We start from the raw sequence: 24092 nt of genomic DNA on the forward strand, positions 1-24092 counted from the left end.
AGGAAGAAAAAAAAAAAAAAACCTTCCCCAGGATATTCCTCCCAAGGAAAATGACCTTTTAAAGCTTTTGCAACGCCTAAAAAGTACAAATGTGTGGATATCACTTACATGTCCAACAAAAGATGACAGCAAAGTGGACTTGTCAGGGGGACGCCATGGTCTCCAGGTGAAGCCACTTCTTATTCAGCAAAAGAGAGGAAATGGAGGGTGATAGCGGCCAGCACCCACAGTGCTCCAGATGCGGCCTGGGGCAGGTGTACACTCCCTTGCAGCTTCACACTGAGCGAGGCAAACACTGCTATGCAGCTCTTCTGAGATTAAACCACGAAGAAAGGGAGAAGGCAAAAGGCAAGGAATGGACCTCCACAGAGAAGTGGAGGGAAGAGGATCAGCAGGCTTCTAACCAACTAAATACAATTGCTTTGCCAGGAACATCAGCAAAGGAAACCAAAGAAAAAATGTCTGTCAAAGGCAAGAAAGTGCTCTGCCCTAAGGAGAAGGCAGAGCACACCGATAACCCCAGACCTCAGAAGAAGATACCAATCCCTCCATTACCCTCTAAACTGCCACCTGTTACTCTGATTCACCAGGACATTCTGCGGGCCTGGTGCCAACAATTGAAGCTGAGCTCCAAAGAAATTGGATGCATATAAGCGCCTGTGTGCCTACCCAAATCAAAAGGATTTTCCTAGCACAGCAAAAGAGGCCAAAATCCGGAAATCATTGCAAGAAAAATTAAAGGTGGACAAAGGGGAACATCCCTGCAAGGTTCTGAGACACACCCTCCTGAAGCGGCTCTTCCCCTGCGGGGCGGCCGCCTGCCCTGGAGGATTCCACTGCTCTCCTCGAGGGAGTTAATACAGTTGTGGTGACAACTTCTGCCCCAGAGGCTTTGCTGGCCTCCTGGGCGAGGATTTCGGCCAGGGCGAGGACGCCAGAGGCAGTGGAATCTCCAGAAGAGGCCTCTGGTGTCAGGTGGTGTGTGGTCCATGGGAAGAGTCTCCCTGCAGACACAGATGATTGGGTTCACCTGCAGTTTCATGCTGGCCAAGCCTGGGTTCCAGAAAAGCAAGAAGGGAGAATGAGTGCACTCTTCTTGCTTCCTGCCTCCAATTTTCCACCCCCGCACCTTGAAGACAATATGTTGTGCCCCAAATGTGTTCACAGGAACAAGGTCTTAATAAAAAGCCTCCAATGGGAATAGAATATCAGGAAAAAGGCCACATCTATGGTAATTAATGGCAGAAAAGCTGGAGAGTTGGATTCCGTGGTGCTGCTGACAGGTGAACTCTGGTCCTCTGCACACCTGTTTATGGGTCATGCAGACTGGTGGGGTGGCAGATGTTAGCCTAAGACCCCTAGCACTGCCTGTTGCTTTGTGAGTGGAGATAGAGACTCTTACATTTAAAAACAGAAAAACATTTCACAAATTACCATCAATTGTAGTTAATATGTAGAAAAACTCATTCATACTACTTTTCTAAAATAGACATGACTTCAGCAGCAGCTCTTTTTTGTTGTTTTTTGAGACAGTGTCTCACTCTGTTGCCCAGGCTGGAGTGCAGTAGTACAATCTCAGTTCAGTGCAATCTCTGCCTCCTGGGTTCAAATTATTCTCCTGCCTCAGCCTCCTGAGTAGCTGGGATTACAGGCACCTGCCACCACACCCAGCTAATTTTTTGTATTTTTAGTAGAGATGGGGTTTCACCATGTTGGCCAGGCTGGTCTCAGACTCCTGGACTCAAGTGATCCACCCTCTTCAGCCTCCCAAAATGCTGGGATTATGGGCATGAGCCCCTGCGCCTGACCTTTGACAGCTCCTTTAAGTGAGTTTTTCAGCTGAGCGTTGTGAAGGACTTGGGTAAAACAGCAGTTGGCTCTTGTGCTCAATTTTCTCTTCCTCTGAACACTGACTACTTTAGGACCTGCTTCATTCCAATTGCAATTTCATAAAACGTGAAGTATTTTAAGGCAAAGAAAGGCCGTTAATTCTCTCCCTCCCCCAAACACATGATTTTTAATATTCAAAACATTATTTTTCAAAGTTCTCTTAAAAACCTGCGATTTCTATGGCTTGACTCCAGGGTCAAAACACAAGGGACTTTGTCTGTATTATTTCACTTATAATTGTTTTGTATATTTCTGGTGTTTAGAATGTTTAAGGTTGCTTCCCATTCATAAATACATAATATATTGAACTTAAAATGTGTTTATTAACCAATTCTCCATAAATAAACATAAGATGTGTATGTAAAATAATTCATCTGTTGTATTTAGGCAACCATATTCATTGCACGCAAATTTTATTGTTAGTGTTCTTAATTCAAAAGTAGGAGTAAACCGAAACGTGTGATTTTTCTTTTGTATGACTCATTCGTTTGTTCTTTATTGTTGGTGGTGTGGGTTGGATCATTTGTTTTTAAAACTACTTACAAGTATGATTGACATACAAAAAGCTGTGCATATTTAATGTATCCTATTGTGTAATTAATTTTTAATTTTTCGTGTACTTCCTAAATTTATAGTCCTGCAAGTCTGGGAACAGATCTGTTTTTCACTTATCCTGATTTAATGACAGTTTCCAACATTGTTTTGTTATTACAAGTAGTGGATTTTTTTTTTTTTTTTTTTTTTTTTGCCCCTTTAATGGAGATACTAAAAATAATGCACTGGAAGGAGTGGCAGAATTGGAAAATTTGTAACCATCATAATATAGGTGTAATAGGTTTGGGGAAGAATCCTCAAAAATGTCAAAGCAAGGGAGGAAAGTTTGCTGAGACCAAGATGTTCTTCTCTCCCGCCCCCCATTGGTTGTTGGTGGTCAGAATTGTTCAGTGTAATAAATAATAGACATTTTTTTCTTATAAAAAAGAAAAACAACAACAACACTAAGAATCTGAGAAACCAGATGACTGCCAGGGCAAACTCAGCTCCTCCTCGCATGAGATCAGGGCGGAACCCAGACTGACTCCACAGCCCGCGCCTTGCTTCCCTCTCACGGCATCTTCTACAGTTCTCTGGAATCCCTCTCCTGAAGCTGAGCCAGAAATCTCCCTTGAGTGGAAGTGGAGCTGGTCCCAGGTGTGCCAAGCACCAAGCGAGGTGGCTGGAAATAAGAATTAGGCCACGGCCTCCCGGGAAGCAGGTGGGGAGGCTGCTCCTTCCTGACTGCCACGTGCACCCCGACTCCAGGGAATGGACACTGCCGACCGTGCTCCGAGGGTGCCCCACTCCTGGTCTGGTGCCAGCGCCTGCCTGGGCCTTGCCCTCTGCCTCCTGGGCTGGAATCTGACGCTGCGGCCCAGCCCAGCGCACCCAGTTCTGCTGCCCGCATGGCCAGAGGACTAGTGGCCTTTGTGTGATGTGGCTGCTTCGTGACCCCCATTCAGAGAGGCTGACGGAGTGCGAGGGGCATGGCCCACGGGCCCACCGTGGGGTTGCAGGGCCAGGGCGCCGCCTGGCCTGGGCTGAGTGAAGATGAGCTGCTGGGACAGTGGGGACTGCAGCAGAGACCCAGGGTGGCTCTGAGCATGGCCACTGCACCCTCTCCCAAGCCCGGCCACTGGAGGGGACAGCGGTGGAGACCCTTCCATCCTGCAGCATTCCCGACACTGCACCTGCTGCCACCGGCACACACCGCACGCCAGGCACGCTGCACGCTAGGCGACTGGGACCGAGCCCGCTCAGACGGAGCTTCCTTCCCAAGCTTCAGCCTGGGACTGCTAACGCTAAAGTTGAGCTTTCATCATCAGTCCCAGTGCGGACCCCCGGCGGGCTGCAGAGTCTGTCCAGAGCCCCTAGTCAAGCAGGTGCCCGGTCCAGGATGAGAGCCACCCTGCGTCTCCACGCAGCCCCACGTCCCCAAGTGTCAGGGCCTTATGTGGGCTGCGTCCTCCCTCTCCCAGTGCACCCCACCAGGCTCCCCCAGTAGTCCATCCTCCACAGGTTGTGCTGTGAGCTGGCCCCAAAACAAACCCTGCGGTGGGAGGAGCTGAAAGTCACCCGGGCTCCATCTCGCCTCCTCGCCTCTCACCCTCCACTCCATGCTCCTGGAGCTCTGGGCCCTCCTGGCCCTGCCTGCCACCCCCTTCATTTGCCAGGCTGGCTTGTTTTCATTTTTCCCGCGTCCATGTGTCTATCATTCTCTCCGGGGGCTGCATGAACTGCCCCTTCTTCTGGGCTCTAGAACATTTGTCGTCAGTGTAGGCTTGTGTGCTCATCTTCCGTATGGGACTAGACATTCCTCCAGAATAAGGACCAGGCAGGGTTCATCTGTGTATCCAGAACCCAGACCCGTGCTGAGAAGGAGATAAACATCCCATAAATATTTACCGAGCAAGCGAAAGAGAACGCCGCCTCTGATTGGCTAGCAGACATACCTTATCTTCTTCTTCCAACGGGTGTGGGTCATGACCAGGAGAGGTTTCCCAGGAACAGGTCCTCGGCGATGCTTCTCATTATCAGCCTCTTCCTTCCCGGCATGACAGCCCTTTTGGTCCGGTGGGCCAACCTCTTCTCTTACCTCACCAGCATGGAAGATTTGTTGAGATGTACGCACTCTAGCTTCTACTGTTAAAACAAGAGTTGCTTATGTTTCTAGATAGAAAAGTATAATTGTTGGATAGATTTTTCGAAATGCATTTTCCTGCTCAAGGGAATCACCAACCCGGAGGCTGCATTGCTGCCTGACAAGCGCCCACGTGTGCCCAGCACTGGGCTGCCTCTCACATTTGGCAGCCGGGTCCTGCTGGCGCCTCTGCCGAGGGCTCTCCCACCCAACGCTTGTGCTGTGAAGGCTCTCAGAGCTCACCGGCCCATTCCTCCCAGGGCACCCTGAAGAGCACTCCCGCCCAGCATGTGCTAGCACCATGGGATGGCACACAAAGGGAAGAAATCAGTGTCTCATTCCTTAAGAGGTGCTTTAAAGTGTGTGAAAAGCATGCACTTGTGAGAGGAATCGCAAACAAAGCAACACAACGGGGCCTCTGCCTCCTCTTGCCAGAGAAACGCGTGCGTGCACACGCAAACACAATTTTACAGAAGCTGCACACACATTTTCATCAGCACAGATTTAGCTTAATAAATTATAGTGTCTTCCTATGACGGAACATCATGCATCGAATCGTGTGGAGAAGTTTTTTCAGTATATGTTGAGTGGAAAAGCATGGACATAGTATGTACACGGCAGTCACAATTTGGGTGGAGTGAAACAGCCGGGAATACCTGCAATGATGGTGGGAGCTGTCTCTGGGGTCATGGGCACCTGTAGTTTTCTTCTTGTGCTTTTGTGCATTTAAACTTCTTTTCTACAATGAATTTGCACCATATAAAAATTAGGACAATGACCATATGACATGAGAGACGGAGTGAGCCGACTGACCTGTCAGGCCCAGCACTGCACCAGAGAGGTCTTTCCTTGACTGGGAGATTGTGGTTTCCAGGCCACAGAAGTTAATGTTAAATAGAAGTTAAATAATGTTAAATAGAAGTGATGAGAACAGCCTTGTTCCCAGTCTCAGGAGAAAACGATTGTTATTTCACAATTAAGTAGAATGTTTATTGTAGATTTTTAAAATATTATTATTATTATTATTAAAGATGGGGTCTTGCTATGTTGCCCAAGCTGGTCTCAAACTCCTGGGCTCGAGCAATCCTCCAGCCTCAGCCTCCCAAGTAGCTGTGATTACAGGCGGGCACCACTGGGCCTGGCTCATGGTAGATCTTTTATGGATTCTCTTTATCACCTTGAGGAAGTTTTCCTCTAAGTTTGCCAAACATTTTTATTAGGAAGTTTGCCAAATGCTTTTTCTTCATCTGTGATAAGATCATATGGTTTCTCTCTTTTATTCTGTTAATTTATTTCCTTTACTTCAAGTAAAAACAGATTGTTGTGCTTCTTAAGGGGCTGAGATAAGTTTTGGTAAGCTTGTATATCAGATCTAAAGTTCCTGTCTGAAACGAGGCTAACATACAGCTCCAAAAAGATGGTATCGCCACCATGCTGGAGTTTGCCCTTTCTTGCTGGCTGCATTTTCTTTCAAGTAAAAGTGGAGGCGAGAATGAAGGCCTCTCTTCCTTTCCCTGTAGATCCTGGGGTCGGAAACCTGGGGCTACTTGGCCCACCATGTTCTCTAAAATGGACCCAATGATGAGCTCTATGAGGGCAGAGTTATTTCTGTGCCTTGCTCAGAGGGATGTCTCCTGTAACTAAAACAGTGCTTGGCATGTTGTTTGGTTTAATTAATATTTGTTAAATAAATGAATGTGTGAATGAATGAGTTGGCGATTATGTGAATGAAAGATTATGATTAAGTGGGTAAAATGCAAATTATCCACTTGGGACACAAGCGTGTAACTGAATAGATCCAAGCACCATATGCACGTGTGCCTGGGAGACCCGGGAGAGCCACCTCACAGTTAGATGCAGGGAAGGGCAGGTACCCAAAGGGCTCCTGTTGCCTTCTTGGGTTTGAGGGTGTCCACATGTCCATTATTTTTAGTGAACCCTAACTCTTTCTGTCTTGGGTTTGAGGGTGTCCACATGTCCATTATTTTTAGTGAACCCTAGCTCTTTCTGTTGCCTTCTTGGGTTTGACGGTGTCCACATGTCCATCATTTTTAGTGAACCCTAACTCTTTCTGCCTTAAGAAAAAATAAAGTTCAAATGTGCTTATCGTCATCCACAGCAAGAGAAACGGCAGTGGGGGGACTTTCCTGCTTCACACCAGGAGAGTGGAGTAGGAGTGACTCCGCTCACTGTCACCCCTAGTGACTCACAGGCAAATGTGTGCTTCTCAGCTCTGACCTTAGACTCTGCCAGACCGGAAGTTCTCATTCCAGCAGGAGGAGGGCTCCCACCAGGAGACACAACAATGATTCCATTGAACTGGAAATTAAGACTGCCTGGCTACTCTTGGCTCCTGATGCTTCTCAATCAACAAGCTAAGAAGGGGCTCTACTAGTTGGGTGACAGTCCTGAATACTAGGAGAAATTGAGCTGCTACTCCACAATGGAGGGAAGGAAGAGTGTGTCTGAAATACAGAAAATTCCTTAGGGCGTCTCATAGTACTACCATGTCCTGAGCTTAAGTTAATGGAAAACTATAGCAACCCAATTCAGACAGGGCTACTTGATGGCCTAGACCCTTCGAGAACGAACTAGTAAAGAATCGTGACCAACTGAGGCGCTTAGTAAGGGTACAGGAAATACAGCCTGGGTAAAGGACGACGGCTGTTACAAATACCAGCTACGACCTTGGGACCAGTTACAGCTAAAGGAAAAAAGGAGTCTGTGTATTTCTCCCTTATCTTGTTATTAATACGTTTGCATGTATGTTAACACAATATTTTTGTTTTCTTCCTTTCCGTCTTTTTTTATAATGTCACATAAGATGAGTTAATAATAATAAACTTTACTTGACAGTATTTAAGTTACAAGATGTCAAAAAAAGTGTGAACATTAACGCAATATTTTTGTTTTCTTCCTTTCTGTCTTTTTTTATAATGTCACATAAGATGAATTAATAATAATAAACTTTACTTGACAGTATTTAAGTTACAAGATGTCAAAAAAAGAGTGAACATCAACCAAGAACTTAGTGTCTTCTTCTAGGGAAGGAGCTAGCGTATTGTTGGTTGTATGAAATTGTACCACTGGGTGCAGAGGTACGACTTCTTGTTGTCTTTATATGGAAATTAAGTATGGTTTAAAGAGGTGTGCATGAGTGCCAGGTTGACAAGGGGAGGACTGTGATGGTTAGTTTTCTGTGTCAACCTGGTAAGGCTACCATCCCCATTAATTCACTCTATCAAACAACAGATGTTGCTGTGAAGGAAGCCAATGTGATTACAGTCCGTAATCAGTTGACTTGAAGTGAAAAAATTATGACAGATAACCTGGGTGGGCCTGGTTCAGTCAAAAGGCCTTCTGGGGAGACCAGGGGCCTCTCAGGTGAGGAAAGGTCCCTGGTGGATGGCCGCTCCAGCCTGCTCAGCCTGGTGTCTGCCCTAAGATGCTGGACTCACCTCACCCCTTATTGCCCAGGCCAGCTCTCTGTGCTGAGTCAGTGTGTGCTTCCTACTGGCTCTGTTTCTCTCGCTGAACTTGACTGACACAGATTTTGGCACCAGACGTGTAGAGAAAAGCAAAATGACTGAAAGCTGAGAACCCATGGCAAAAAAGCAAGGACACTGAGCTCCATTTCACTTCAGAGAAATAGACCTGGGACCCCCAGCAGTAGGGACGGGGAGGTTTTTGCATCGTGTGGCAGAACGATTTTGGAACAATGTTTAAACATCCCTGTTATTGAAGCCACAGTGGTCAATAGCGTTGGACTCAGGTGGTCTTGAACCTGCATCCGGGCTCAACTTGGACAGAGGTACTGTCTCCAGCAGGAGGTACTCAGTTGGTGATGGCTGCCGTTGGTGATTGGTATCCCCTGGGGATACCATCCATACTTGTTCTGTTGACAGGGGCTTCTGAAGACCAGGATCTGTGACTCTCTAGAGAGCCATGGATGGTGGCAGGAAAACCTCCCTGGGTCCCTAAACCACCCTCAGCTAAGCCCACATCTTCGGGACAGTCTGCTGAGTGGCAGCTCTTTCAAGTGAGCCCCAGCCATGCTCCCCTGGAAGCCTCTGCATAGCCAACTGTTCCCGAGGCTCCTTTTATTTGAAGAGAAACGTCCAAAGCCGTAAGTATTCAGGAATGGGTGTCCTAAAGTCCGTGAAACTTGCAGGTTTGAATACAGAATTCAATGTGTGTAAGCGTATGTGCCTCTTTCTGGGGCAGGTTATACAGTTTTCATCACATCCTCAGTTGGAACTGTGAAGTTGCCCAAGTCCCAGGAAAAACAGTGAAGAACTGTTGTTGTTTATTCTTAGAGGGAACATGATCTGCCCAATTCCCCACCCACGAACTTCAAACCCTTCAGACTCTTCTGTGGTTTCCACTGTACAACACTAAAGTTTCCAGGCAGGCTTAGCATGTCCTGGTGGTTGTGAGTTTTCAAATCCTATGCATCTGACTTCCACGTTAGATCCCAGGAGGTTATTCTGCAGTCAGTTCTTCTTTGGGGCAAGAGCTATGTTAGGTGACGACACACAGTGGAGGGTGGGGAGCTTATCTTAGGGATGCTCACATTATCTCAACGAATCCTAACAGGATTATCTCACCGATAAGAAAACTGAAGGACAGAGGGGTTAAATAATCTGCCCCAAGTAACATGCAAGCTGGGACTTCAAACCAGGGCTCCAAGATTCCAGAGATGATATCTTTGGATCTGGGCGAGAACAATCCAGCCTTCTCATTTTAGAAATGCCGAAGGCTAAGGACCTGAAACCACCCATGCACAGGACGTCATCCAGTGTGACATAGACGAGGCTATGACGAGAGCCCCCCATCCAGAGCTCTCCCCATGTGGGCAGCTCCGAGGTGGCTCCAGACTTCGGGAGAGGAAGCACTTGCTGATTATCTCCTTAGATGTGGACGTGCTAAAGTGAATTCCAGGCATGTTTTCGAGATGTCCTTGGGCTGCCTGGATCCGAGGGCGGGGTAGTTATCTCTGCTTGAAGTATCAGTGGTGGAAGCCTTCCATCGGCTCCTCCCATCATCTTGAAAGAATCCCGGGGCATCTGGTGGCTGGCCTCCCTCCGAAGACGGTGGGGACGAAAGCGTCTGGGATACCCATTTTCTTCAGGGGCGGCCAGCTGCAGGAGACACCGTCCAACCCGAGGTGGCAAGTTCCTTGAGCACAATAACCCAGCTCCGCCACTGAGTGTGTAAGCCAGCACCCTACTCCACCAGCACACAACCGTCTCTGAGGACACTGAGTGTGTAAGCCAGCACCCTGTCCCACCAGCACACAACCGTCTCTGAGGACACTGAGTGTGTAAGCCAGCACCCTACTCCACCAGCACACAACCGTCTCTGAGGACACTGAGTGTGTAAGCCAGCACCCTACCCCACCAGCACACAACCGTCTCTGAGGGCACTGAGTGTGTAAGCCAGCACCCTACCCCACCAGCACACAACCGTCTCTGAGGACACTGAGTGTGTAAGCCAGCAGCCTACCCCACCAGCACACAACCGTCTCTGAGGACACTGAGTGTGTAAGCCAGCACCCTGTCCCACCAGCACACAACCGTCTCTGAGGACACTGAGTGTGTAAGCCAGCAGCCTGTCCCACCAGCGCACAACTGTGTCTGAGGACACTGAGTGTGTAAGCCAGCACCCTACTCCACCAGCACACAACCGTCTCTGAGGACACTGAGTGTGTAAGCCAGCACCCTGTCCCACCAGCACACAACCGTCTCTGAGGACACTGAGTGTGTAAGCCAGCACCCTACTCCACCAGCACACAACCGTCTCTGAGGACACTGAGTGTGTAAGCCAGCACCCTGCCCCACCAGCACACAACTGTGTCTGAGGACGGTTGTCAAATGGCACTGTGGGAAGACTTGCAGACTGCTCACCGAGAGCTCGGAGTTCACGTCCCAGCTTCTCCACGAAGTGCCTGCGGCGCCCTGGACAGGCCGCTCCACACGCATCTGTCAGACGTGGGACTGGGTTCAAGCACAAGCTAGGAATTCCATCCCACTGGCCGACGGCATTGCCAATAATTGAAACTATGAAATTTCCTTTAAAAATCCAAATTGCTGGTTTCTGCTTTAAAGCAAGAAGCAGGAGCAGCTCCAGCAGCCCAGGCCCTTCCCTCCCGCCTCTCCCCTGGGCAGTCCAGCCCCAGACCCCTCCCAGGCTGCACACTCGTGCCTGCTGGGTGCTGGCAGGTCGTAGCCATTGGACTCTTGCCCACACATCCTCGGCCCTCCTGGCCAGAGCTGGCCTTTCACGACAGACTGGCGTCGGTCCCACGCAGCGTCCAACCCCTCCTGAAGAAAATGTTCCCTTGGCTTTGGGGAAGCAAAGTTGCTCAGACCAGCAAAAAAGAGCAACTACTTTCAGGGGAAATATGTACCCTGTCTTTTCCACATTCAACCATAAAAATGTCTGGATGTACTAAAAGTCTGCCGCTAAACCATGGAAACGGAGCCAGGCATTGCTTGAATGACACAAACCAGGAGCCATCCCTTATGGCTTTGCATTTCCCTACGCTTTTCTGAAGCCAAATACCAATGGCGTCTCCTCATGGGATGGTGATAAAGGCAAGAATCTCAAAATGGGACCCATATCTGCAGCCTCTGCTGAACAAGCCCCACCCCGGCGTTTCTGTCTCTACCTGGCCTCACCTCCCCCTGCCGCCAGCGGGCATCTCAGATGCAGACGGACCCTGCCACTGTAGAGTGGCAAAGTGTGTGCCGTGCCAGACCTCCTTTCTCAAAACTGGCACAGGCCAGGGGAGGCTGGAAAGATGGCAGAGCCGTTTTAACCTGACTCTAAGAGACTCCAGGTTGTTTAGATTATTTTACTAATTGGATTTTATAAGACCTGTGCTCTGGGGCTTTTTAATGAAGAATAATAATTTTTAAGTGAACCTTGAAAACTTCTATAATAGGTGGAAAAAAAGAGTCAGCTCTGCAAGCACATTCCTTTTCCTGCTTCATCCCCTACAACTTAATCCTGCTGCTGTGCTTCCTCCTCGAGTCCCTCCAAGAACACATGATAAGATGTTTATCCACAAAGGATCTTAATCCCTTTTTGAGATTGCTTTAAAAACTTCCAGTCTTCAAGAGCTGAGTCTCTTATGTTTCTTACTTGCCACAAACTGAGCCCATAACGTACGTGGAATCCTTGGGGAGCCGTTGCCACCGGATGGGCTGGATGGGCTGGATGGGCACAGGGCCTGCCGTGTTTGGGCCAGCCTGGGCTGGACTTGGCCTCATGTCTTTGGACGGACTCTGGGAACGTATTGGTTAGAGAATGGAGGGCCGGGAGGAGGAAGACACTAAGCTAGGTGCTATTAGCTGCAGTAAATTAACGTCCTCCTGCTGGATGCTTTATTGATGGCCATGCCATGCATTTTTAAACAAAATAAATAATGTATTTTGAACAGTGCCGATTTGTGCCTATTTACCAATTGGATAGGTGAATTGTTGTACTAAAACAATTTGAAAATACTTTTTTTGAATTAACACAATGTTTCAGTAAACAGACAACAAATTCTCACTTTTAAACACTTCTTATTGTGTTGTGTGTTATTGTGTTGACTTGTGTCCATGCTGTGGAAGGGAGGGAGGGAGGGAGGGAAGAGGGAAGGAAGGGAGAAAGGAAGGAAGGGAGAGAGGGTGGGAGGAAGGGAGGGAGGAAGGAGGGAAAGAAGGGAGGACGGGAAGCAGTAAAGCAGGCAGGCAGGCAGGGAGGAAGGGAAGGGAAGGGAAGGAGGTGGGAGGAGGAGGGGAGAGAGGAAGGGGTAAGGGGAGGAGGGGAGGGAGGGGAGGAGGAAGGGCAGGGAGGGAGGAAGGGAAGGAGGGAGGGAGGGAAGGGAGAATGGAGGGGAGGGAGGCAGGCAGTCACACTTAATTTCTACACTCAGACTCGGCTGTGTGTGTGTTCATGTGTGTGTATTGAGTGCACATGTGTGTACATGTGTGAGTGCTGGGAAGAGAGGGGAATGCATGAAAGAGACGGTGCTCAACTCCTCTCCCCAGCAAAGCGCTCCCTCCCTCCAGGTGGAGAACAACCCTACACTATGACTACGGGTGCTTGTCACGACCCCGGTGCCTGGCACTGGGCAGACCCCAAACTCTTTCTCTGCTCGGCTTTCTCGTCTGTACCCCGAGCCTCACCCATGAACCAAACTGAACTCACCACACACATCCAGCAAGTGCCCACTCCTGACTCAGTCCTGGCTGGGTTGGGTGATGCGGTTTTATTCACTTCACTGAACATGAAAATGTAGCAATGGTGTGCCAGGCGTGGGTGCACAGAAGGAAGTGAACCAGAGCCAATTCTGTGCTCCCGGAGTGCAGCCCATCAGCTCCAGGCACGGGGGAGACAACGACCTTGTGCCAGTGCTGCAGGGGACCTCCCCACACCACCCAGACGCTGAGGTCCCCGATGCCAGGACTGCAGGGGACCTCCCCAAATCACCCAGACGGTGAGGTCCCCGATCTGAAGTCCCCAGGCTGAGCCTGGGGATGGGCTCCACTGGGAAGGGGATGCCCCAGGCGGTTTCCTCTCAGAGCCCTCTGACCTACAGGCCTCTCCTGGGAAGCGAGGAGCCTGGGGTTCCCTCTGGAATGGGAAATGCTGAGTCCCCTGCAGATAGTGGACTCTGAAAGGCTGAGAAGCATGTGCGGGTTGTTGCACCAGCCATGTGTTGCATCCTCTGCAACCAATGCTCTTAGCCGTGGAGCAGAGGCCGTCGGGTCAGGCCCCACTTACAAGCACTGGCCACGTAGATGAGCAGGCACAGGGTCAGCGCCGCCGCAGCCGCAGGCCCCAGGGAGCAGAGCTGGCCTGCCAGGGTCACGCTGCAACCAGCTCTCCAGGCCCCAGGGAGCAGAGCTGGCCTGCCAGGGTCACGCTGCAACCAGCTCCCCAGGCCCCAGGGAGCAGAGCTGGCCTGCCAGGGTCACGCTGCAACCAGCTCCCCAGGCCCCAGGGAGCAGAGCTGGCCTGCCAGGGTCACGCTGCAACCAGCTCCCCAGGCCCCAGGGAGCAGAGCTGGCCTGCCAGGGTCACGCTGCAACCAGCTCCCCAGGCCCCAGGGAGCAGAGCTGGCCTGCCAGGGTCACGCTGCAACCAGCTCCCCAGGCCCCAGGGAGCAGAGCTGGCCTGCCAGGGTCACGTGGCAACCGGCTGTGGCCCTTTCTCCCAAACACCATCAATCACCCTGAAGAGAGCGTTTCTTCCACTTGGAAAGATGAATCATTTTCAGGGCAGTGGAAAAAAACACTCCCTCAGTTTATTTGATTACTTGAAAACACGGGCGAGGCTTGGCTGATGAGAGAATGCCCAGGGAGTAAACCCAACTCCCCTGGGCACAGCAAGGTACACCCGTGTGGAAAGTTATTACAGAGGTGGCCGGGGCCACGCGCTCAGGGCGGGTCAGCGTGGGGCTCAGACAGGCTCCAGGGGCACCCGGAAAACACCTGCAAGTTGATGTGCGATGATGCCGTTATGTGTGTGTACATGTTTCTGGAGAGAGGGCCTGTAGCTTTTCAGATTTTCAAAGACTTTTGCCATCCCAAAAGGTTAAGAACCAGTTATACAACATTTTCTTATGTTTTATGCAACAGGGAACATTTTAAACATATAGAAGACATATTCTTAATTCTAAAAACATTTCAGAGCAGACTTCTAAACACTCTCCTATAAGGAGCAAAAATGAAGCCGCCGGAGAGCATCTGTGTACACAGAGGTTCGTTAAAAATCACTGTCATATTCTGAGAACTTTGAAGGAAGAAAAGCTCACAATTCAATTTTTTAAAAAATGACTACAGAAACAGCCATATGATTTCATTTTATACTCGCCTTGGGATTCCAAGTTTATATTGAAAGTTTCCTTTTATTTCCTTTATCTTCTACTGAAAATCCCCATCCCCGTTTATCCAACCACACGCAGTGCTGCAGCTTCCAGACTCACACACAGTGTTGCAGCAGAACCTGTGCGCTTTACTATATTTAAATGAAATGTCATATCGGTAACCTATAAAGTCAGTCTTAGTGTATATATATCTCTATATATATATACACACACTTTTTTTTTTCTTTGAGACGAAATTTTGCTCTCTCTCCCAGGCTGGAGTGCAGTGGTGCAATCTTGGCTCACTGCAACCTCCACATCCTGGGCTCAAGTAATTCTCCTGCCTCAGCCTCCCAAGTAGTTGGGATTACAGGGATGCACCACCACACCTGGCTAATTTTTGTATTTTTAGTAGAGATGGGGTTTTGCCATGTTGGCCAGGCTGGTCTCGAACTCCTGACTCAGGTCATCTGCCCGCCTCGGCCTCCCAAAGTGCTGGGATCACAGGCGTGAGCCACCATGCCCAGCCCAGTCTTAGTAAATTTTTTATTAACAATGCAGAATGTTCGGCAATATGTAAGCCACTCGACCTCAGGAAAATGACTTGGCCTCGCTGAATGCTGCCTTTCGTGGAAAATGACGGTGCTCCTGCCTGCTGGGGTTGGTTCTGAGGCTACATCAGATGTGACCGGAGTGAGAGCCTGACACTGCGCACAGCTGATAAACAGAAAATGTTTGTTTGTGTTCCTCATGAATCTGGTAATTTTCCACCTTTTCTCTAGGAATGTTAGGCTCCAAACTGCTGCAACAACCTAATTTTTCCGTCTTTTGTAAAGTTTAAATGCATAAACAACAAATAAAATGTTAAGCTCCACCCCTCCCAACCATCTGAATGAACCCAGCAAAGGGCACTCCCGAGTTAATCTGGAAAGCTGGTTCAGGCTGTGATGGGAAGAGGGGGTGGGACAGGCTTCATCATGCCCACCTCCCTTTTGGAATTCAAGAAAAGCTGACCAGCATGAACATCAGTACAGACCTGAAGTTTGATAAGAAACACTGACCATCTCTTCTCTCTGAAGCCCCTGCTACCAGGAGGGAGGTTTCATCGGCACGATAAAATCTGAAGTTGTCCCGACTTTCTGGACCGAACCAAGGTATTTCTTAAATGCACGTGATTGAAGTCTCACATCTCCCTACAATGCGGATAACCAAGCTGTGCTCCAACCACCCTGGGCACATGTCACAGGCCATGATCACTCATATTTGGCTCAGAATAAATCTCTTCAAATATTTTACAGAGTTTGACTCTTTTCACCGACAAATGGGCAATGTGTTGTGTTTGCATGAGGAGCCCCTGGTTGAGAATGAGTTCCCTGCAGGTTCTGCCCTCAGGTTCTTGGTGGCCGGAGACACTCCCCAGGGCGGGCAGCCAGCCTGGTGCTGGCCAGGGCTGTGCTGCTCAGCAAGGCCACAGAAGGGACGGAGCTGCCCTGCCTGCCAAGCCTGGGAAGCCTGCTCGGGTTGTTTCCTGCTGGCCTCTGAGGAAGTGCTTTGGGAATAACCTCACACCTCTCAGGTCATCTGACTTTCAGTCCCACAGGGAGGGCAGCTTAACCTGTTTGTCTGCTTGTTGCTTGTTGGGCTGTGCAAGCAGTGAGGCTGGATTGTTGCCTCAGGAGTAAGTTACATAAGAGAATCTACATTACATTACATTACATTACAGCTCTACAATGCACCAGACGGACCCATCTGGATTCTTTCGGGGCTCTTAGCCCTGGAAATAGCATCATTTCTTCAAATTGGTGCGTCCTCCTGTCTAAAATCAGGATGCAGAGAGTTGATGCAAGGCACAGTTATATTGTGGGGGCAGCCCACTCCATTCATGCCAGAATTCTGGGCGTTTAATTCAAGTCCCTCCAACGAGAGTGTTGACAGCTTTGTTCTCTCCTTATCCCTTTCTCTCCTCTTCCTCCTTCTGACTGCAGGATGCTGGGCAAGCCTGGCAGGCCTGGGAGAGCCGGCAGCCAGCCTGGGTCCGGGAAGTGGGCAGCTGCCACAGAGGGGCTTCCGAGGCTAGCTGCCTCCTAACTTCCTCACGGCACACCATTCTGCAGTCCTGAGTCTTCTCAAGGTTGGAAGGTGCCCAGATCCAGGGAGATGGTGCTGGCTCTTTGGTGGCTGTGGAGTGTCCAGACAGATGAGCTGGAATCCTTGGGTTTCTCTGCCTCCCTGTCAAGTTGGGGTAGCAGTGCTTGGACTCTTGCCCCTGCTGCATTGACCAAGCCTTGATGTTGCCTTCTCTGCCAAACCACTGGCCGCGATGTTGCTGGCACAGCAGCCCAGAGGCAGCTGCTTGTCCGTCTCAGCCTGGCCCAGCCTTCATGCGGGCTCCATCTCAGCCATTGTAAAGCAAGCTCCTAGTTTTAGTTCTCCTCCCCCACAAATTTTATTGCTAAATAAACAATTAAGCTACCCCTTTAAATAGTAAAAAAATATATATACAAATAAGATCTAAACCCATCACAAGAATGTATCAACCAAGCCAGGCACAGTGGCATGCACCTGTAGTCCCAGCTATTCAGGAGGCTGAGGCTGAAGGATCAGTTATGCCCAGGTTGGAATCCAGCCCGGGCAACATAGTTGTATTAGTCCCTTTTTATGCTGCTGATAAAGACACACCCGAGACTGGGAAGAAAAAGAGACTTAATTGGATTCACAGTTCCACATGGCTGGGGAGGCCTCAGAATCATGGCGGAGGACCAAAGGAACTCCACAAATGGTGGCAGCAAGAAAGAATGAGGAAGAAATAAAAGCAGAAGCCCCTGATAAACCCATCAGATCTCATGAGACTTATTCACCATCACGAGAATAGCATGGAAAAGATCGACCCCCATGATTCAGTTACCTCCCCCTGGGTTGCTCCCACAACATATGGAAATTCTGAGAGATACAGTTGAAGTTGAGATTTGAGTGGGGACACAGCCAAACCATATCATTCTTTCCCTGGCCCCTCCAAATCTCATGTCCTCACGTTTCAAAACCAATCATACCTTCCCAACAGTCCCCCAAAGTCTTAACTCATTTCAGCATTAGCCCAAAAGTCCACAGTCCAAAGTCTCATCTGAGACAAGGCATGGTGGAAGTCTCTTCCACCTATGAGCCTGTAAAATCAAAAGCAAGCTAATTCCTTCCTAGATACAATAGGGGTACAGGTATTGGGTAAATACAGCTGTTCCAAATGGGAGAAATTGGCCAAAACAAAGGGCTACAGGGCCCATGCAAGTTCAAAATCCAGCGGGGCTGTCAAATTTTAAAGCTCCAAAATGATCTCCTTTGACTCCAGGTCTCACGTCCAGGTCATGCTGATGCAAGAGGTAGGTGCCCATGGTCTTGGGCAGCTCCGCCCCTGTGGCTTTGCAGGGTAGAGCCTCCCTCCCAGCTGCTTTCATGGGCTGGTGTTGAGTGTCTGTGGCTTTTCCAGGTGCACAGTGCAAGCTGTGGGTGGATCTACCATCCTGGGATCTGGTGGACAATGGCCCTCTTCTCACAGCTCCACTAGCCAGTGCCCCAGTGGGGACTCTGTGTGAGGGCACCAACCCCACATTTCCCTTCTGCACTGCCCTGGCAGAGGTTCTCCATGAGGGCCCTAACCCTGCAGCAAACTTTTGCCTGGGCATCCAGGTGTTTCCATACATCTTCTGTAATCTAGGTGGAGGTTCCCAAACCTCAATTCTTGACTTCTGTGCACCCACATGCTCAACACCACATGGAAGCTACCAAGGCTGGGGGCTCCCACCCTCTGAAGCCACAGCCTGAGCTGTACATTGGCTCCTTTCAGTCACGGCTGGAGCATCTGGAACACAGGGCACCAAGTCCCTAGGCAGCACACAGCACAGGGACCCTGGGCCTGGCCCATGAAACCACTTTTGCCTCCTGGGCCTCTGGGCCTGTGATGGGAGAGGCTGCCATGAAGGTCCGTGTCATGGCCTAGAGACATTTTCCCCATGGTCTTGGAGATTAACATTAGGCTCCTTGCTACTTATGAAATTTCTGCAGCTGGCTTGCATTTCTCCCCAGAAACTGGGTTTCTCTTTTCTACTGCATCATCAGGCTGCAAATTTTCGAAATTTTATGCTCTGTTTCCCTTTTAAAATAGAATGCTTTTAACAGCACCCAAGTCACAGTTTGAATGCTTTGCTGCTTGGAAATTTCTTCCACCCAATACCCTAAATCATCTCTCTCAAGTTCAAAGTTCCACAAATCTCTAGGGCAGAAGCAAAACGCTGCCAGTCTCTTTGCTAAAACATAACAAAGTCACCTTTACTCCAGTTCCCAACAAGTTGCTCATCTCCATCTGAGACCACCTCAGCCTGGACTTTATTGTCCACACTGCTATGAGGCTTTTGGTCAAAGCCATTCAACAAGTCTCTAGGAAGTTCCAAACTTTCCCACATTTTCCTGTCTTCCTCACAGCACTCCAAACTGTTCTAAAATCTGCCTGTTACCCAGTTCCAAAATTGCTTCCACATTTTGGTGTATCTTTTCAGCATCACCCCACTCTACTAGTACCAATTTACTGCATTAGTCAGTATTCACACTGCTGAAAAGACATATCTGAGACTGGGAAGGAGGTTTAATTGGACTTACAGTTCCACATGGCTGGGGAGGCCTCTGAATCATGGTGGGAGGCAAAAGGCACTTCCTACATGGTGGCAGCAAGAGAGAATGAGGAAGAAGCAAAAGTGGATAAAACTATTAGATCTCATGAGACTTAATTCACTATCATGAGAATAGCATGGAAAAGACCGGCCCTCATGATTCAATGACCTCCCCCTAGGTCCCTCCCACAACACATGGGAATTCTGGGAGACACAATTGAAGTTGAGATTTGAATGGAGACACAGCCAAACCATATCAGTAGAGCCCCCTGTCTCTCAAAAAAAGAAAGAATTAGTCAATCAAAGGAGAAATCTGAGTGGCTGTGGCTAGTGCTCTGGACTTGGCATGGACAGCAGTCCCAGGGAAGCCTCCCTGTCACGAATTATGGTGGCCAATTAACCACGCCAGCCGCAGCTTCATCATAACCAGAGTTTCAAAGAGAGACTGAATCATAAAACTTTAAAGCTTAGAAAAGCTCTGAGAAATTAAGACCCATATCTTAGAGTGGAGCTTCTCAAATGTCATCGTGCACGTGATCCCCTGGGCATCTCGTGAGGGAGAGTTCTGAGTCAGAGGACGGGGCAGGGCAGGGATCAGCATCTCTAACCAGCTCCTGGGAGGCCGCTGCGGGGCCGCGCTGGGATGGCGAGGCCTCAGAGGACCCAGGGCTTCCAGCGCAGACTCAGCTTCACACTGCAGAATAAGAGGAAACATGTTAGAACTCATGTTTCTGTATTTTCAGGTATAGAGACCCTTGCGGAGGGTCCAGCCCCGCTGCGTTTAGCGTAGCTTGTCACGGAGAGGTTCCAGTGTGTTTACACCTTTGAACCATCACAACGCCAAGCATGAACTCTTCAAACTTTTGTATTCATGGCTCCAAATGTTGAAATTTTAAAAATGACTTTAGGACTTTTTATTTATTTTTAATTTTTTTCTACAACTTTAAAGCAAAACTCAAATATGAGCTCAGAAGTATTTTTCTTTGAAAATGTTTTAAAAAAAAATGCTGCAGGTAAATGAAACTGTTTCTTTGGGACCAGCCCATGGAGTGGTGGAGTAGCTGTGAGGTGTGCGCCATGCATGAGCTGTGTGTGCCAGGCCAGGGGACTCACCCCGCTTGTGCTTCCATGTTAAAATGTGGATTGTAGTGGAGCCTACCCCAGAGGGCTGCTGAGAAAATTAAATTAGTTACTGCATGTAACACTTAGAAAATACAAACATAAAGCGCGTTTAATACCGAATGCCCTCATCCAACATTCATTGATAATGTTATTGCTGTTGCTGTTTCTCACTCCACCTCTCCCCCTGGGGCCTGGGAGCGGGGATGCCTGCAAGTGTGTTGGAATCCACCAGTGCAATGCCAGCAGCACACAGGCAGAAGCGGGTGGGACTTGTCCTGGTAGTGGGGACAAGTTCAAGGTAACGCAGCAGAAAAGGAGAAATGGATTTTGGTTGACCAGTAAGTTTTAAATGGAAAACGATCATTCAAAAGAGGGGACTTGAGGACACAGTGAGCCTTTGCCTGCACCCCAGAGCTGCAGGGGCTGCTGCGGCCCGAGGACAGGCTCGCTGCTACAACCTGGAAAAGCTCTTCCTGTCTCAGATCAGTTCCATGATCTGATTCTCATGAATCATCGAGTAAAGGGGATGCTTCCAAAGCTGCCTTCAGTTTTACCCAGCAGAGGCCCTGATGTTACCGGGCCACACCCCTGATACCTTAGGGCCAGGAAGACAGAACGGTGATGTGGGGACCCCAGTGCCCGTCCGGTCTTTCCTTCCCGCTTTCAGCCTCAGGGCGGAAAGCCCTGTTGAGACGCTAAGGGGTGTCATTAGACAGTCATCAGTCTTAGCACCAGCCACCTTCAGATGAGCCCTCCAGGTCCCCCACTGCTCAGCAGACAGGGGCTGTGTCAGCCTGGGGTGATAACACCCACATACCCTGGCTCAGCCTGCACACAGTAAGTTCCCCCAGTAAGAGCTTCTGAGTGCAAAAGAGATCCGTCAAGTTGATCAAACATGGATCAAGTCAAATGTCTCATTAATTATTCTTATTACTAATTTTCATTAGCTGAACTTTTTTTTAATTGATGAAATTCTTCATCTATTTAGCATTGTGTAGACGCATTGTGTCATTTGGAAAAGTGCAATGCAGAAAACGTCATTGACTTTGTACTGGACATCAGAATTTTCATTCCCCTGAGACAGGAATGGGACTTAACTAGTGAAGTGAGTCCCCCTCCCCCGCTACCCCAGGACCAGCAGAACGTGGGTCTGGAGGAGGCCTGAGGATGTCCATGGCCAGTCCAGAGAGTGTCATTTGCTCCCAGAGATCCTCAGGCACCCCAGTTCATCCTAGAGAGAGTCCCAGTCCCTAACAAAGTTCCAGAACCACCTAATGAAGATATGAACCTTCTTGGGAGTCTCTAAACTACTCATTCGTTCAACAAATACCTGTGGAGTCACTCGCTCTGTGCAAAGTGCTGTAATGAGCAGTATGAGAACCTTCCCTCCACGAAAGGCATAATTTAGGGGAGACAGGCAGGTTAATTACTAACTATCACGCCAGGCTGAATGCCACGGATGCTATAATAAGTGTACAAACTGCATGGTGGGGACGCTGGGTCAGGAATTCAATCTGATGGGAAGCTTCAGGATGAGCTGGGCTTCAAAAGACACGGCAGGCAGAGGAGAGAGAGGTAGAACCTTAGTCATGAACTGTTACTTAATATCTAACTTTCTGTTTAGCCAGATAATACTTTCCATGGCTCAAATATTTAAACGATATTTAAAGATGTGTTCAGGTCTCACTCCCACTCCACTCCCATCCAGGCAGGCCCCTCGTCACACCTCCTGCTGTGCCGTGTGCACTGGGTCTGGCTCGCCTGTCTATGTCTACAAAGATGCAAGCAGTGCCCATTCGTATTCTTATTCCCCGTCCGTGTGCACAGTGCAGCATATTGCTTTTTTTGCTGAACGTCATATTCTGATGATCTTTCCTTATCCATACATGGAGCTCTTTCTCATTCTTTCCCTAGAGCTGCATGTAATTCAAGCAGCCCTGGATGGATTTACGTCTGCTCCTCTCCCGGCCTTGTGCTGTTACAAACACACCACGGTGAGTGGTGCACGGATGTCATTTTGCACATGGGCTGGTCTGGACAACACCAGATTCCCTTCCCTAGCTGGAATGCCATTTTGCTTATCTCCCGACAGCACACGAGTGCCTGCTTTCCACAGCACCTCCAACAGAATGCATTCTCACCCCTTTCAGTTGTTTGCTTATCTCATCCCTGAGAAATAGAATCTCAATTTAGTTTCAGTTGCATTTCTCTTACTGGGAATGACAAAGAGCCACTGAAATGTGTATTCTTAAGAGAATGATCATTAGGTATTGCATCCAACATCCTTCTAAACATTCCATACCAATTTTAGAGAGCCAGTAGTGAGACCAGGCACCAGGCGGAATATGGCTCATTATCTGACTCCAGGTCATTCTCCTCCTGATAAAATTAAACCTGTAAGCATGGGAAGACCCACTGTGTGTGTGCAGGGATTTGCCTGTTACATGGTGATATTTAGCACGGTGGAGCGGGAAAGGCTTTGCTGGTGCTGATCCTACAGTCAGGTTGTCTGGAAAAGAGCGTCTTTTGGGAGACACAAGACAAGCACCCAGAGGCAGTGGTGACGTGTGAGCAGGCAGCCCCAGCTCATCCCTACCGGGCCTGGGCGGCACCTCTGTCCCCTGCAGACGGGGCTCCTGTGGACGTCGAAGCCCTAGGCAGTCCCGGTGCCCTGCAGAAGAAGCTCCAGGGGGTTCCTTTCCTCACCATCTGTGGAGCCTGAAACCGGTTTTGCCATGGTTTTGGCGCCATGGTTTTGGGTGAGCTGTGGGTCTCTTGCTCACTGACGCCACATCATCCTGCAGGGACTGGGAAGGGGAACTGAGGCTGCCACTCACGGTGACAGTGGCAGAGAGTAGGAAGTAAATACATGTGGTTAGTGCACTTGAAATAGTGTAAATGGACTCAGCAGTGAGGAATTGGCTGTGGCACAGCAGGGCCAAGGGATGCCCTCCATGCCACCGCAGCCGGCAGCTCCTTCAGACCCCCCGGGCCAGACCATTTACCGTGGTCTGAGGCAACCCGGTGGAGAGGAGGGCATAACTGATGTCGCGGGATCCATCCCTGGCCAGCCACAGGCTCCACTGGGCTCCACGTCCAGAGCCTGTCCCTGCAGACGGAGCTCCCCGAGTGACGGCCTGGATTGCTGACCACCAGGAACACCTCAGAGGGCAGAGCCCACAGCAGGGCCCACAGAGGCCTTCGAAATCCTTTTATCACACACCCAGCCCATGAACCGAGCCAGGAGAGGGCCCCAGAAGCCTGGCGCCTCTTCCCAAGCCTTCACTGGGATGGCCCCTCCTAGCCGGGGACGCTTGCTCAGAATCCCTCCAGGACAACAAGGCTAAACTGGAGGACTGATGTCCAAACAGCCGCCCACTCCCCTCACAACCGCGCAGCCATAGGAGGGGAGAGCCAGGGGTGCAGGCAGAGGAGAGAGGGGTTCTGCATCAAGTCCTCTGGGCGCCCCCACCCCACTTGGACAGAGCCTGCTTCTGCGGCCCCAGCTCGGGGCACTCCATCTTGACCTTGCTCTCCTTCCTCTGCCCCCATCTAAGCTGGATGAGGAAGGCAGGCTGGAGCTGAAAGGGCACAGTTCTGCCCTGCTCCAGGGCCCACCGCCCTGACAGCCCCAGGGCACTGGAGGTCACCAGGACCCTCACCTGTGACTTAGGAAAATGTCTGAAGAGCTTTGTGAGGATTTGGCACAAAATGCCTGCAAGGATTCTGTCCTGGATATATTTGGAAGTTAGAGCCAACCTAATTCGCTGCTGGGTTGGATGTGGTGGTTGAGAGAGAGAGTTCCCCAGGGTGGCACCCAGGGAAGGCCAGCACACCTGGAACATGGAGTTTACCAGGACAGGAGTGGAGTGCCAGAAGCAGGTTC

The 24092-nt window shown here is 49.7% G+C and overlaps 1 pseudogene; it reads left to right on the forward strand.

The window, feature by feature from the left end:
* The first annotated feature begins 443 nt into the window (after positions 1-443).
* On the forward strand, positions 444-1204 carry LOC129463614 (developmental pluripotency-associated protein 4-like; annotated as a pseudogene).
* The last annotated feature ends 22888 nt before the right edge of the window (positions 1205-24092 follow it).

Source organism: Symphalangus syndactylus, chromosome 2 (assembly GCF_028878055.3).
Source record: "Symphalangus syndactylus isolate Jambi chromosome 2, NHGRI_mSymSyn1-v2.1_pri, whole genome shotgun sequence".
Classification (NCBI taxonomy): Eukaryota; Metazoa; Chordata; class Mammalia; order Primates; family Hylobatidae; genus Symphalangus; species Symphalangus syndactylus.